Source organism: Ciconia boyciana, chromosome 5, assembly GCF_034638445.1.
Source record: "Ciconia boyciana chromosome 5, ASM3463844v1, whole genome shotgun sequence".
NCBI lineage: Eukaryota > Metazoa > Chordata > Aves > Ciconiiformes > Ciconiidae > Ciconia > Ciconia boyciana.
In genome coordinates this window covers 50113697-50130817 of record NC_132938.1, presented here as the reverse complement: position 1 = coordinate 50130817, position 17121 = coordinate 50113697, and the positions used below count along the sequence as shown (strand labels likewise).

At 39.7% G+C, this 17121-nt stretch overlaps 1 protein-coding gene across 4 annotated transcripts in view; it reads right to left on the bottom strand.

Moving 5' to 3' along the window:
* FBXW7 (F-box and WD repeat domain containing 7) overlaps positions 1-17121 on the bottom strand; it is a 196065-nt gene that overhangs the window by 162737 nt on the left and 16207 nt on the right. Inside the window, exon 2 of one of the 4 annotated variants that reach the window (XM_072861848.1) lies at positions 16619-16773. The exons of the other annotated variants lie outside the window; for them this stretch is intronic. The gene's annotated coding sequence lies outside the window, so the exon portion shown is untranslated. The remainder of the gene's footprint in view (positions 1-16618; positions 16774-17121) is intronic. 4 annotated transcript variants of the gene reach the window in all.

The following is a 17121-nucleotide window of genomic DNA, read 5'->3' as shown; positions in this document are numbered from 1 at the left end:
GGAGTAATGAATGTAATGTAACATTACCTTCTCTCAGACTAAAGAAAAACTACTGCATAGGCAAAACTTATTACTGACCTTGTACACCAGTCTTTTAATGGCTTACGTGCCATTAAATTAGGTACGTAAAGTTAGACAAGCTTATTCTCTGTTACCGTTCTAAGGCAGTACTCTCCATACCTATTTTCAGACCATGATTCACAAAGAAAAAACTTCACGGAGCAACACAGATGCAGATACCTGCAGAAAGGCAGCTAAATTTATGGTAATGGGAATTTGCAGTGTCAAAAGAGATAGGATGCCAAGTTTTCTACTGAAACAGCTGAAGAGCCTAGCAATCAGTCTCTGATACTAAGGAGAGTTTGCAATTTTATTTTCCGTTTGGTTTAGTTTACATAAGATTAAAGAACAGTGTGTCAAAGCAACTCTTAACAGTCCCTGGGGTCTTTCAAATTCTTTGAACAGCCAATCTAACTTTTAGCATCAGGTATGGAAAACTAACAGTTCTGTTTACTTACCTTGTACCAGCAGACAGAATGAATTTTGCTTTCTAGCAAGCAGAACATCACTGAAGTGGATAAACAACAAGAAATTCCCCAACATGGTCTCGGATAAGAGTCTGTACCAAAGGCATCTAACACTTTTCTATGTTAATATGGATGTGCAGCTAATTGTAAGACACACAAATAGAGTAAGTACTCTGGTCTACAGCACCATACCTGTCATTCCACTGTATACCCAGAATCCAATGGGCCCCTTTGAAGCAGTTGGTCCATTCATGTGTGTGTATATATATATACGCACACATATGATTTCTCACACATGTAAGCTCAGCTGATCCATGCCTTTATTATTTTAAGAGGGAATTACCACAAGGTACTGGATAGGCAGACAATTCTTGGGACAACTTTGAACCTACCCTCAATGAGAACACGTCTCAGGTTCCCAGTGACTTGCATACAGCCACGCAGTGTTTTGTGCAATACTCTCATAAATTGAGATATTGAGATTAACAGCTAAATCTGTGTCTGCATCCAGACTCATACACAGTATTGTTAAATTATCCTGCAAGATCTTGCAGTTCTGTGGCCATCTAAATATTTTTATGATATTAGTATTTAAACAGGAAAATAAATATTGCATTCATTACATGTATCCTCCTATTTTAACTGGATAAAACTCAATTCTTTATAATCCATGCCAACAACTTCCAATAGTTTGAGGTATCATATCATCAGTATAATACTAAATTCCAATCTCACAAAAAACCAAAACAAAACAAAAAAAGAAGAAAAATAAAGAGAGAAAGTATGACTATAAGAGTTAGCAAAGCCAGTAAGTCTAAACTAAGAAAAGACAAAAGACTCTCAAGAAGACACCAGGCACCTTTCAAAATAAGTTTATCAGTAACCTTATCCATTTCCCACAACTGAGACATTATTATCATTTCCAGCTTGGCTATCAACTCAAGTTTGGCCTATGACATAAAACTCTATCTAACTAACAAGAAAGAATAATGGAAGCATTTATTAGAGAAGGAAGGGCTGTTTGCTTTATACTTCCCATTTGTTTGCTAACAAAACATTCTGTCTGACTTTATAAAATAGCAGCACTCAGAATGAACAAGCAGAAAAGAATTAAAACTTAAATGAGATAGAGTACTCTCTCCCAGTAACCACCACTTCAGTAGCAAAGCATAAAAAGGTAAGGGTAAAAATGAAACTGTCTTTAAATTGACCAATCTTGTTAAAACAAAGACGACTGTCTTTGCTAAAAGAATTCTGCTTTAACAATCTAATCTGAGGAGTATTTCCTTGCAAAAATCTGAATGTCCTTTATACAAATTCCCAAACTCAAAATAAAGGAAAAAAGTCAGTCCTTTCTAATGGCATACTGCGTGCTAGACCCTCCTGCTGGCTGCTGTTTAAATTAGCATGACAGTATTCAAAGACCTGCAAAACTTACACTTAGAAAATACAATATATAAGCCAGCTGATGAGCACCAGCAGCAGACTCAGGTGCTCCAGACACCAGTGTCCACCATGACATGGGTTCCTGCAGCTCTGCTTCTGCTCGTGTTCAGGGACTGTAATTCTACCCACACAAAGCAGAAGGATCCCATTCCTTCATGCAGCGGTAACAGGAGCATCTGTAACACGTACTATTTTTAGAAGCAACTAGTCCACTGCCAGCTGAGAGAGGAATAAGAAGCTGCAAGCCAGAACACCAGATCTGCCTGCTAGCTACTGCTGTATCTGACCAGGAGAGATGTGTCAAGCTCCCACTGCCCTTTCACTACTAGCTAGAACATCAACTCAAACTGAGACAAGCTTGTCAGAGCCATTTTTTGCCTCTTCACCTTGCTTCAAGATCTCCTGGACGCTCACAGCAGTTTTTGCCTGTGCTGTTTCCAGTCCCAGGCAGGCAATGCTTTGTGGATTACACTCCAGTGATGTATGCAGGCTTCTCTGCAGACCACAGGCTCGAGCATTTTGTAGACAGCTGAAGGCTTTGATTGTATCCCATGATGGCAGGTGCCAAACCCAAAACTTAGGCCTAGAATTCATATGCCTTCACTTAATCCTGTTCAAAACTTCTTTCCAATTAATTTGACCCACAGGAAGATATGTGTGTATCTGAGCACCAAATGATTTCCAGGCTTTTATATCTACCCCGAAGAGCACATTTGTATCTAAACTGTACACTGGAAATCAGAGTAAAGCACTAGTTCATTAGATGACGATTCTAGCATGAGAACTTTAAAAATCAGCACGTCTTCTTGGCTATTTTGTGAAATCCATTTCAGACATGGGAAACGAACAACATTTTCAAATAAAGTACAAATAGTCTGTCTTACAGACAGTGATTTATAAGATCCAGATAGGGCAATTAACAGCTCTTAGAAGTCAACCCATATTCAAAAGAAGAAAGGTAAGTACTAACACCTTTTCTCAGAAGTCTGAGCATTTTGATAAAGTTTTTTCAGAGTTCTTTACAAACTGCATTAAAAATTATAGGCAAAGCCTTCACATAAGAAAAGGGGGAAAGGAATGAAAATTATTGTACCTGACATTTAGAGTTGAAGATGCCACAGAGCTCACTTTCCAGAGACTGAGTCACATAATTGTACCTTTCAAATGCTAGCAAAAACAATGAATGTCGTTCGAAGATCCTGCATTCACTTTCTATGAAGCACCAAACTCAAAGGAAGATACATCAAGGTCTTAGCTTCCTTTGAGGGAAAAGAAAAAAGTGTGCAATTCTAGCAATAAGGTATCAACATGAAAACTTGTAGCAATGCCTGTCAGCATACCCTTGGAAGAACCAGACTGTCACTGAACTTTCAATAAATACTCATCAGTGTCAATAAATATCGATGCATTCCTTCTTTCAATTTTGTCTTTAAAGCTTTAAAAATCCACATGCAGAATCTGCCAGCCCTCCTTCAGCTACAGGTACAAGCCATTCATATGCATTCTTTGCAATCAGGAATGGCTTTAATTCAAACATTTTACTACACGTAAGTTACATGGGAGCTTCAACATGACACATACCTATACAACGCTTAATTTCAGAAGAGTCTTGAGGTCATATATTGGTGCATATATGCTACTAGAGGTGTGCTAGGTATACCACAGCAGAGTTGTACACTGAACTGACATAGTTCTTACCAAAGCTGGAGGGTCAGCATTTATTTAATATTATATTATATTTAACACAGGCCAATTGTATGGATTTAAGTAGTGGCCCAGTTATCCCTGCATTTGTGACAGCTGAAATAACAGGAAGAACAACTTGGGCCTGGGGAGTTGATTGTTTGGTTTGTTGGTGTGGTCTTTTTCCTTGAGGAGCAGGAGAAAGGATATAATTGCACCTTAAAATTTTGCTGTGAAACTTTAGTGTGTCTCTGACATACTGAGAAAGGCAAACACGGAGCCATTCAAGAGCTCTATCTTATTTTTAGCACAACTATTGCTCACAGTGCACTACAGACACATTCTTTTTCTTCTCTCTGCCTTCAACCCCTCAAATAAATCCCCTTTATTGGATTATGGATTAATGCAGCAACTATAGCAGTAAGCTGTTTCCATGAGAATGAAAAAACATAAGATGTGAACCATTAAGCAGAGTACCTTCTCATTTGGAGTTTGTGTGTCTGTCTTGGATATTGCATGCATTACAGGAAAACAATATTTATGTTTCATTAAACGTGTTTTGAACAATACCAACAGGACAGAAATTCAGCACCTGCTAAAACAGTTCCACAAACACTTAAGTAATTAATGCAGACCCCCGCTTTCATTAAAACATCTCATGTCCAGTAAAACTAATAGCAACTCATTTTAAGTCACTGCTCCCATTAAATAATGAATAGTTATACATGTTAAAGACCACATTAACTTAAGAATATTACAGAAGTTACAGACTGCCATTTGAATGCAGAATGGTGAACTACTGGTGCTGCTTCTTTTCCACAAAGAAATAAAACTGTATTATTGTACTATCATCACAGACTGTGATCCCCTGAAATAAACACAAATACTCAGAATAGCGTTTACCCAAAGATCTTGAAACATTTTACAGATGTGGCTAAGTACTCTCGTTTTATAGAGGATGAGGCACAAAAAGGAATATTATGCTCTTAAATAAGAGAATCTCAGAGAAAGTCAGTGGCAGAAGCTAGGAATAGAAACCCCAGTTCTTCCAACTATCATGCCACTGCTCTGTCTACATCTCCACCCCCAAAGGACTGATGAAAAAGGCAGCTACGCAAGTTAAAAATAACTTCCGATTAGCGAGGCAGTGATGAAGACAGAAGCCCTATGGAAACCGAATGAGCCAGTCTCTCACTCAAGGCAGAACTAGACTCTAAACTGGGGAAATTGAACATTGTAAGGCCAGGTTAACATTCTGCTCAAATTAAGTGAAATTGAGTTTTCTAAGACAACAATTTTGGTCTGGAGAACAGTGTTAGAAGCACTGATACTACAAAGGAAAAAATCTCTTCTATTAGTCCAACTGACATAGCTGAAGACATCAGGTACAGAAGACCTCCAGATTTCAAAAAGACAGAGAACAACCTTCCAAACAACTTCAAGCTGAGAATATGAGCTCTGATTTCATCTGGGCTATGTTAATTAATATGAGGTGGCTGAAAACCTGTGGAATGGAGAGAGATTTTTCAAGGAAGATGAGAAAAGTTAAAATGCCTTTGTCATTGAAGGAGGGCAAAATAGACAACTACTATTTACCTGTGATACACCAAAGATTTAAAGGAGTGGGAAAGTTTATGCCATTCCACAAAACCCCTCTCTTGAGGTCATGATAGGCTGCATAATCCCGCACTTAAAGACCCAGATTTGTCTTCTGAACGTTCCTTTAGGCCCACCTTGGTTAAACTCTGACTGCCCAGTTCCTCTTGATACCTTGGCTTGCCTGAAAGAATAGAGTGGTTAGGTCTTTTCTCATTTGTAGATGTGAGTTGATTTGGGTGCTTAGCAGTTGTTTGCTTTCCCTCCCTTTACTCCCATAAGAACATTTGGTGAACTGTATTGAGTACGTTACATTCTGGTGTGTGGATATGTAAGACCCACAGATTTTGTTGATTTTAGTGGGGAGGAGAGCAAATATTTACCATAGGATGGTGATGATTCATTGGCAAGCTTTGCATTTGTTGCTCTGCAGGGCCTGGTACTATTTGATGCAAATTCACCTACAAAAAGTTTGGCTCTGATCATGAACTTGATAGTAGGGGATTATTAGAAAGCTAGGGAAGAGGGTCAGAGAGAAATTTCTTCCACATACATTTCCCACTATAGCTGCTAATGTTTAACCATTTTCTGTATAGATTCCAAGGCACAATGCTACGCCACTACAGGGTCTTTTCTTGTTGTATTGCAGCAAGTTCTTGCATGATATTCAAAGATTTTACTATTTCTCTAGAGGAATAGTGTTCTGAGGTATATATTTTGAAAGATGACTATCAAATGCACTCTTCTTATATTGCAGATGCAGTGATATCTAAGGGCTAAACAGTACACGTTTTATTGTATGTTGCAGATGGTTGCTGGTTTTAAAACAAACAGATGTTAGTTGTGTCTTCTTTCTTCAATACATGCAGTTTGTGGGCTGCCATTTGTTATCGAGATGGATGTTTAGGAAGCTCATATTGATGAAGAAATGTATAATGACAAAGCTAACTGCAGCAGAGCTCTGGACAGCTAGAATTCTGCAATTTGTTTTTTTTATCTTTACTTAATCTATCTTTCCAATGAAAACTGCACCAGAATTACCACTTTTCTTTGATACGTACAGCTGGCATCAGTTGCCATCACATACTCAAGTTACAGATGGTGCACAGTCATTATAATATCAACACAACCTCAAAACCAGTTCCCCAACAGCAGGCTGTTAAAACACAAGTTTCCACATAGTAGGATGAAGGGTTAAAAAGTATTCAAAGCCACACAACCTCTTCCATTCCATTACTCATAATGATACTTTGGATATTAAGAATTTACAAATATGAATCCTGTTTAGCCAACTGCTGCCCCTGAACTAAATTTCCATGTTGACTACTTTTACAGTATTTTTATAGTAACCATTATAATGTCAAAAAACTCGGATACCTTAATTGATTCTAAACAATTCTGAGGGCATAAGTTACCTTTTAATTTTGTACACTGGGGAGCTGAGGTACAAACTCAGTGGCAAGCACAGAGTTGCTGAGGAACATCTGTGAATATCTGGCAGAAGGGGGTGCTAACATGGCCTCTGGAAAAGGTGGCTCCTTCAAAAATCAGGGCTGACAAGTCATTTTTTCAGCTCACAGAGGAAAACCAAGTATTTTCAAGACATATAAAACTACTGAAACAGCATTAAAATGCAAAACAAGGGTGGGAGGGCAGAACTGGACAAGCAAGTGGGGAGAGGAAAAACACTGCAGCCAGAAGGAGATAGGGAGATAGCACGAAGAAAAGCATGAACTAGAGCAAAGCAAACCTCCTAGCACATGCTGAAAGACCACAGAGAGAAAGATGAAAAGTGGGGAAGGCAGTAACCAGAAGAGGTAAGAAAGAGGGCACTAGGTACCGTGGCAATGAAGAACTCCAACCCATCTCCTCATGGGAAGGGGAAATGAAAAAAATGTGCTTTCCTGCTCTAAGTTTCCTCCATGCAAAGCCATGCAAATTTTATATTAATGACATTTTGATGCTATAAGATTCAGAAGAAAACTAAAGAAAGTCAAAAGGTACTTCCTCTAAATAGCACTGCTAAGCTATAGCTGCTAACCAGAGCATGATGGCAAGTCAGCTCCTCTCTGAACAGGATCAGCACAGTCTGAACACATTCTCAGTGCACTGCTTCTCCTCAATATATTCATATACAAGCTCACCCAACCTCATTCCTAACTTCAAAAACAAGTTTATAGGGAACAACTGTCTCAAAAATGAAATCTAGATAAGTTTATGCAACGACAGCTTCACTGCTTGTCATAGTGTTCCCCAAGAAATTATCTCAGGGAAAACTTGCTTTCCTGAGGAATTAGGAACGCATTGGGGCATGAAACTACTCCATGAGAAAAACAGTAATTCAAACACTTTATTGTAATACAAATAGAGATACCACTATGAACTAGGCCCAACACATCATAACCACCAAGCATACAACACGATTCCTACAACAAGACTCAAAGTATAACTCAAGTGTAAAATATATTCCAGCAGCTGCTCCCACCATATGACAAGTGTTCCAATGCACATCTGCAAACCAGAAACCAGCCAGCTACAGAACATCTGAGCTACACTGTACTCCCCCACCCTGAAGAAAAAAAAAAAAAGTGTTTGCAGAGAACAGTAAATTGGTCTCGTACAGTGCTTTCATTAAAAAGAAAGTTCCTAATCCTTTTAACCATGATTATAACTTCACGTGTTAGGTAATGAAAATACATTTGCAAATCTATCTGAATCCCCAGCTTCAACTGCAACACTACTATTCTAGTTACAGGAAGAGGCTCATCTTTTACAAGTAAAATGCTAAGTTTTGAAAGCAATCTGATAACTCAAAGAATGTGTCATCCCACCTGATTTAGTATCCTTTCATTACACAGACATCAACTTTGAGAACTAATTATTATCATTAACAAAAGTCTAAAGCATCTAACAAATTTCCTCTTTGTCTTAACCCTACAGCCAGAAAAAAAAATACTGTTTGCTCATTTAAACAAATTCTTACGAAGTAATTCAAGAAATAAAATATGGTCACTTAATTCAATCAAAGGCTATAGTTAAGTCATGTATTAATCACTTAATAAAACAAACCAGACAATCAATAATAAAAAAGAATTTTTTTGAAGAATAACACACTTTCCATTCAGAATTAAATGAGTACCTACTCGATATGCTTCCTTACAGCTACAATACAAATACCTTCTTACTTTACACACAGGTTCCATGAAAAACAGCCTTCAGAAAGTCAGTCTCGCCCTTTCTTGTTTCAGGTGGTTCACTATACTGAGCCACCTAGCAAGAAAAGCAACAGGAGAGGTACACGGTCTCTTGATTTTTACGTTGCTGAACTCAAGTCAGAGAACTGCATTGCTCTTTTCCCCGCACACTTTCCTTCTTCACAAAAAACTTTTTATTGTGCTTTAACAGAAGGTCAATGGCTATCACTTCTCTACTTTAGCACAATGGTGAATTGAAACAAGAACCCATAGCTGTTTGGACCGACAAAGCAACCAGTATGTCTAAGCCAATAAAGCGATTTGTTCATTAAAGCTACTAATAAAGCAACCTTTTGTTAGTCTATGAAACATCAGAAACCTCATAGAATGCATTTAACTATGCTTTCTTAAAAATCACCAACTCAAAAGTTCTAAAATCTGTTAACTTCTCCACTTCCTTAAATTGATAATAAAAAGCCTTAGCATTGACTTTTTAAAAGACAGTAAGTGCAATGCAAACTTTCATGCCTATTCGTCAACAGAAAAGTTTAGGGTTCTTGGTCAAGGTATCCTCCCTGCCAAAAGCTCAAATGTATCATAGTAACGACTTATGCAAAGCTTCCTATGCAATACTGACAACCTATAATAAAGAGAGCACTATAATTCTGTACAACAACAAAATTACTCAATGGATGCACTCAGTTTGGATCCAAAGATTCATTTGGATTTGACAAACTAAAGAACTGAGAAGAGCTATAGTGAGCAAAGATCAAAAATGCTATAAGTACTTGTGTCCATTGCTTTCAATTAAACTGAAGCAGTCAAAGTTTCAACTTAATTCCCCAGCACTCAGTGTTGTTGAGTGGGGTTTTTTGTAACTATTCTTGATAACCAGCTCTAACATGACTATGGCCACAAACTTCCTCCAAGCAAGATCAGTATTTTTGCCCTAATAACTTTAGCTGTACAATATCAGCAGTCCTTGAGAGAATTAAAATGAAGTCTCCTCCCTTACTCAAAATTTCTCAGCTTGCTTTGTTAACAAGTCAGTTCCATTATTCTGTGATTAGAGACTGGGGGGGGGGCGGGGAAGGCATCCTTCCATCTAGTCACCATCAGCTAGGCAAAAAAGCCAGGCAGATATAGTTCCTCTAAACCACTATATTTAGAATCTGTGAAAGACATTTTTACCAGCAGTAACATACAAGTATTGTAGCTGCATAACACGTTAACACAGACAATAAAGCAAAACAAGATCTGAACGGAAAAAGTATGTATATGCACTCTATTACTTATATTTAACAGTGTAATATTTAACAGTGCAATACCCCTTGTCCTAGTGGCAAGCCAGTGTAGAAGCAATCTGAAATCATTCTGCTACCATTTCTCATCTGCTTCTTTTTGTCAAGCATAGCGCTAACTACCGGGTTTTTTATATGCATAACTACCCAAGCAAAAATAAGCAAGCGAGTTTCATCCTTATTACTGCAGTTTCTCAGGGACAAGATTCCCATTTGTTACACTGGATGTAGCATTTGAATTCTGAGCAAAAGTTCCTGTAACAGAATGACGGTAAAATATTTGTCCCCACTCAGAGATATTTACAATTAGCCAAGGTTCTGTCCTTTGCTATTCAGAAAAAATAATTGGTATTTATAAAATAAACAAGCCTCCTATCTAGGATAGTGATAGCATCCCTCCCCCTACACTGTGATTCTCACTATCAAGCCATGAGATTATATCCTCCCTCTGGAATTAAGTGCTTATTCTAACAATAACACTTCAATAGCATGTGAAACTTTTCAATTAAACAGTTGTCAAGCAGCCTGATAAGGCACAGAAAGACAACTGATAGCTGAAATAAGATTCATACAACAAGTTTTGCAGTCTTCCTGGCTACTGCCAAACAAATAGTTAATCAATGCGTAGCCAAAAAGCAAACAACCATCACATTTCATAGGAAAAATGGACAGGTAATTTTACTTAACTGTAAAGTTTCAACCATCTTCTAAGGTTTTCACTTAAAGCTTTTCTTGGACTTTGGAGTCTTTTGCCTACTATTGCACCACTGACGTGTGCTCGCAAAGAAAACAGCAGTACAATAACTATTGCAAAGACTCTGATTCTAAAGAGAGAGTTACACAACGCTTCTCCTGTATCCTCCTTGAGAGCAAATGAACAGGACTTCTAAACAGCAATTAAAAATAAGTTTAAACATAATGCTTTCCTAATTAAGTTCTGAATTCACATTTTGCTAATTCTCCCTGCCTATACCTGACCAAGTCTTTCAACAATTTTAGTCAGATGTTCGTTTAGGCTCAAGAAGATTCATACAAGAATGAGACCTCATAACACAATATGCTGCCTGATATTTGTGATCAGCTGCACTTTTCAGTTTGCTTAACTTCCAAAATTAATCCTCTGCTTCAGTTCATTTCTACTCCTCTCGCAGTACAAAGTCAATGGAATTTATGTTCCTAAATGACTTAAGCATACTTGAAAAATCCTGCTCTTCAGAGACTAACTTCTTGTTATTCCAAATAAATAAATGCAAGCTTAGACTAATGAAAAGTTCCTGGTACTTTTTAGATTGTGTTATCAATGAAAAACTGACAATCAGTTTTGTTCTGAGGCAACAGAAGTACGTCACTAAGAAGTTTGACAAATTTACATTTGTAGCTACTGATGCAGCAAACATTTATGCAGACACGTAGCTTTCTACAGGTATTCTTATGACCAAATTTAAGTGTATACTCCAATGACTGCAGGATCAGACCTGGATTTCATTTATCTGTCTTCACATGTACTCCACAAGAACTGGCATGACAGCCTATTAGTAGTGGCAACAGAAAATTAACCACTGAGTTAAAATGCATCACAAGTGTCTTCAGATTTGTCTTCATGACAGCTACCAATTTGACCAAAAAAAAAAAAAAAAAAAATCTATGATTATTATTTAAAATCAGCTTTTAAAGAAACACTTTGAGTTACAAGCCACTAAAACCTTAATAAGACCTCAAATGTAGCTTGCAGAATCTATTTCTTATACATTTATCCAGTTAAATCACCCAGTTAAAGAAAGGCTTTAGAGGTTTACAGAAAACCAGTAAGCACTAAATTTACTTTTCTTCACAAACACACTCATACATGTGATGATAATTAAAAAATGGAAATTGACAATGCACTATCAACACAGCAGACCAAAAGACAACTTCAATTATGAGTTGAATTTTTGTTTGCTTTGCCTGGTTGCAGCAGTTGTAATACTTACATAAGAAACTTGCTATTTCAGAAAGATCCTAGTGTTTCTTTATTATTATTTTTTTATGTTCCATATTATCAAGACACTGCAACTTAAGTTGCTAAGCTGATGTTGTAACCACGTTAAAAGATGGCCACGGGAACAGCTATACAGGAATTGCCATTTCCTGGAGACACAGATGAGAATTCCTCATCCTTACTTTAGTACCCATCATTTCCACAGGGTCAAGCAATTCTTCAGTAAACATCCCCCCCGTAGCCTAAACTTCAGTTGCAGTTGCTATTCCTAGGGCTGACTTCAATTCTGAAATGCTAGTAAGCACTGGTGCCCAAACAGCATCTCTCCTTTTCCATAAAAAAATCAAGCAGTTAGTGAAGAAATACCTGTCTTCTTACAGATGTGCACTGTTTCAGCAAAAATTACTTAAGTATGTAAGAACTGGCACCTGAAAAATGGTCTGTTTTGGACCAAAGAGCCCAATTTCAAGGGACTATGCCAGAGGCACGTGACACGAAAAGTAAAGGATAGCAACTGACTGACTTTTCATTGCCCCTTCCAACACAAACACTAGACAGCAGCTAATGAAGCTAGTAAAGGCAACCTTCAAAACATGAGTGACTCTTCAGGCAATAGCTAGTAGACTTGTGGAATTTGTTGCGAAAGGATGCAACGGAGATGAAAAATTTACATGAGTTGAAGGAGAAATTGGACAAGTTCACAGAAGAGAAATAATTCAAGAGTTTCTGAATAAGCAGAAAGAATCTCTGGCTCAGAGATTCCGTGAGCTGAAAGCAGCTGGAGAGCAAGCACAAAAAGAAAACTATCTAACACACATCTTGTCCTCAATGTTCCCCATGCATCCACTTACAGATGTTTTTTATGGCTGCTATCAGACACAGGATACTAGGCTAGAAAGAACATCAGTGTGATCTAGTGGGGCAATTCTTCTGTTTTAAAATTATTTAATACACACATTTTAAAAACAGAACATTCCAATTAAAATATAGAAAAAGTATTTTAACGTTTAGATCCCCCTCCCAAAACTGCCAGCTTGATAAAATACATTAAATTTGAATGTTTTAATGAGCTTGACCTTTCATTCAAAATATTAGTTAAAAAGTTATTACAGCTCTACTGGAATAACATTACTGATTATTCTCCACCAAAACATCTACAGCAGTTTCATAGCTTTGCCTCCTATACACGTGTCCTGGTTTCAGCTGGGACAGAGTTAATTTTCTTCCTAGTAGCTGGTATAGTGCTGTGCTTTGGATTTAGGATGAGAATAATGTCGATAACACACTGATGTTTTAGTTGTGGCTGAGCAGTGCTTACTGTCAAGTAAGTCAAGGCCTTTTCAGCTTCTCATACTGCCCTGCCAGCGAGGAGGCTGGGGGTGCACAAGAAGCTGGGAGGGGACACGGCTGGGACAGCTGACCCCAACTGACCAAAGGGATATTCCACACCATATGGCGTCATGCTGAACAAAAACACTGGGGGGAGTTGGCTGGGGAGGCATGGGCACTGCTTGGGAACTGGCTGGGCATCGGTCAGCAGGTAGTGAGCAATTGCATTGTGCATCACTTGGTTTGTATATTCTTTTATCATTATTATTATTTTCCCTTCCTTTTCTGTCCTATTAAATTGTCTTTATCTCAACCCACGAGTTTTACCTTTTTTCCAGTTCTCTCCCTCATCCAGCTCGGGGGGAGTGAGCGAGCGGCTGTGTGGTGTTTAGCTGCCTGCTGGGTTAAACCACGACAGTCCTTTTGGCGCACAACGTGGGGCTCGAAGGGTTGAGATAACGACAGATCTGACCAGAGCACATTAAAACAAATTTGTTATAAGCATTCATTACATTAGGTTAATGGTTGCTGGTTGCAACATTGATTAATTTGCTCTCAGAGTTGTCATGCTTGTTCTCAGAGTTGTGTTCTGTAACATCTTACTTGCTGTGTATGTTCCCTGTTGTGTTGTTCATCACCTCTGGGGGCTGGATTAAAGTTATCATGTTGCTGTACTGGGTAACACTGGCTTATGATATGATAAAATTACTGGTCATGAGACTAATCTTGTATTTGTACTAAGAATTGCTGTCATCGCCATACTTCGGGAACCATCTCTCGGAAACTATTAATAATTACACTCTTTACCTTTTCTCCTCAGAGAGCCAATTTATGGGGGAGACAAGGTGGGACACTTTCCCCCCGCTCCTTCACCTTCCCCTTCTCCTCCAGGCTAGTTACAGTAGCTCTTGAGAATTTTGAATATCCTTGCGATGTTCAAATGGGCATGTTCCTATTGCTATGTCTCCTGAATGTGTTTCAGGTCTTCTTTAAGGTTAAACAACCATTTAAGAATACCACCCAGAGATCTGCCCGAGGCTGGATGGTTACGAGTGGCAGGGTGTGTGGGATAGTATGGGCAAGCACCTAGGACAGTGGGCACATCCAATGTTTTGAAACTTCACCCCTGAACAAGTGCAGAATCCTGAAAAACTAGTAAATTATTTGGAAAAAGTATGTTGTCACCCTGGCAATTCCAGAGAGACACAAATGACTGCAATGTGCTGGGGCCTGGACCATGCCTACAGAGCAACACTATTGAGTACTCTCAAGTGGAAGAGAAGGTCTCTGGATCTGATGACAAAACAACAGGCACTGCAGCTACTCCAACCCCAGGTGACAGGCACTGTGGCTACTCCAACCCTGGTGACAGGCACTGCAGCTGAACCAGAGAACTAACCCATGCCAGTATCAGTTGCTCCTATACACAAGAAGAAATATTGGATGTGAAAGTCAGCTCATTTAGTAAGGGAAGAAACTTCTACTAAGACAGGGAAGAAGTGGATGAAGCAGGCTACTCCAAAGCAGGGCCATCATGAGAAGAGGAAGAAGAAGAGGTGGAACTCATAAATTAGGCAGTAACTACCTGATCCCTATCCCTGAGTGAGCTGCGAGATATGCGAAAGGATTTCAGCCTTCGTCCAGGCGAGCACATTGTCACTTGGCTGCTCCGATGCTGAGATAACGGGGCCAGTAGCCTGGAATTAGAAGGTAGGGAAGCCAAGCAACTGGGATCCCTTTCTAGGCAAGGGAGCATTGACAAAGCGATTGGAAAAGGGGCGCAAGTCCTCAGCCTCTGGAGGCGACTCCTGTCAGGCATGTGTAAGGGACGAGCCCCAAATAGCTGTACTGTGAGCCCCGAGAGACATAATGGATGATGCCCCGAGAGACAAAATGGAAGCCACAAGGAGTGGTGCAGCGTCACTTCTCTTGGCTTGACAGGCTAACTCGGAATTAAATGAACTGTACTTGGACTCAAATAGAATCTATAGCCCATATAGATTGTATTCAAGGGGAATTATTCTTGTATTTTCTTACATTATTGGGATCAATAGTATTGCTAACATATCTTTGTAGATATACTAATTTCTTTAAGTATCTTTGTATGTTTATATGTGTTATTACAATGTACTTGCAAGTGTTGCTTAGCATTAGCTAAACAATCTAGGGAGAAAATGAGACTTATTCTTAGATAGTCTCAAAGGGGGGAATTGATATCCGAAATCTGAGATTTATGGGTTGAATAGTTGGCTTGTATAGGCTTAACTAACTCGCATACTTGCTAATCAGTCAAAGGGGAACATGCAGGCCTTGTTAATCACTAACCTTCAAAGAAGAAACTATTAAAGTAGCACTGTAGCTTTAAGTTGAAATAAGAGAAATGGAGACCAACAGAAAACTGCTTTGTGTAATTACTTATGCATATGTATAACTAGACCATATAAATATTGTACCTGCATGACTGAACTTTGTGCTAGCTTTGTGGAATGACCACCTAGCACCCATCTCTGCACAGACATTAAATGAAATGCCTCTGCCCTGTGTGTATATTGGCATCTTGCACACTGGGTAAAAATTGTCACGCTTGTGGCATAACAGTTTTGGCGACCCAGATGGGACTGCACCGACAGCCTTGCCTGGTTCGTCTTGCTGCATCTGATGGGGAGAAGAGAACTGAGTGGACTCCAGCGCGCACCGATCGGGGACTCCTTCAGCTCCTGTCCTGCAGTCGGGCGGTAAGCGACACAACAGTGCAACGCTACTAAAAAGAGGTGTCTGAACCACTCCTGAGGCCAGAAAGAGAGAAGGTTCCAGAAGTCCGGGGCTGGGGCCAATAAACAGGGCCACGCACAGGGGCTCGGGGGCTTCTACACTGAACACCCCTGTTGGCAGGACCAACACTGGATCCAGGACTGGTGATATTTCTACCCCAATCTCTTCCTCTCTCTCCCTCTTTATCTTTCTCTCCCCCTTTTCTCTCAGGGTTTGTTAACAAAAGGCCTACCTTACTTTCAGCAAAGCCGCACAGCTCAGGCCAATATAACTGTGCGATAACCAACAGTTATAGAATAGTGCTCATATAGGAGTTTCTCGTTCTTAGTAAAGTCGATGTTTGTTTATGGACCTTGAGTGTCGTTTCACCTTAATCCACACCAGAGGGATCTGCGAATCTGAGTCACTCCTGAGTGGGGTTGAGAGGGACCTGGCAGGCAAACGCTGACTCTGCTGTGTGGCTACCCTTACCATCCTCATAACCCTTAGACATAAACCGTTGACCAAGTCTGAGACTAAGACTGGATCCAGCCGCACCTAGACTCCTCTCTGAGAAGGAGTTTAGAAAGAAAGGGGATCCTTTCTGAACCTCGTGACTCAACAGGAAGGCCACCTCTTCTCCCTTAGCCACACACCAGACTCACGTCCTTAACATGACACATTCAGCATCACGATTTTACTTCCCCCTCCCCACAGGTGGGACGTGACAGCATGAAGGAAAGGTATCTCTTCAAGGAAGATGTTATATGTCACCCAGGCAAGTGGACCACCATGGAGAGAGGTATCCAGTACCTGAGAGAATTAGTTGTGCTGGAGGTGATTTATGATGACCTGGACAACAAGCAGTTATCCAAAGATCCAGATGAAGTCAAGCGCACACGACCCACGTAGTAGAAGTTTGTATGGAGCGCACCATCGTCGTGTGCCAACTCATTGGCAGTAATGACCTGGAAAGACAGAGAGGGACAAATGGTGGATGAATTGGCTGGCCAACTCCAGCAATATGAAGAAAGTCTCTCTTCCTCTCTGTGGACCTGCATCTCGGCTGTGGAGAAACTGTCCCAGGAGTTCCAGCAATTCAAAGATAATAGGTCCTACTCCCCACCTGTACAGACCAGTATCTCAGCTATTAGGAGTAAGTGTTCCTCTGCTCAAGAGAGAGGATATAGTGGGTACACACCATGGGCCACCCTGTGGTTTTACCTGCGTGACCACAGAGAGGACACGAGGAAGTGGGACGGAAAATCTACCTCAACCCTAGAGGCACAGATACGTGAGTTACGAGGAAAAACAAT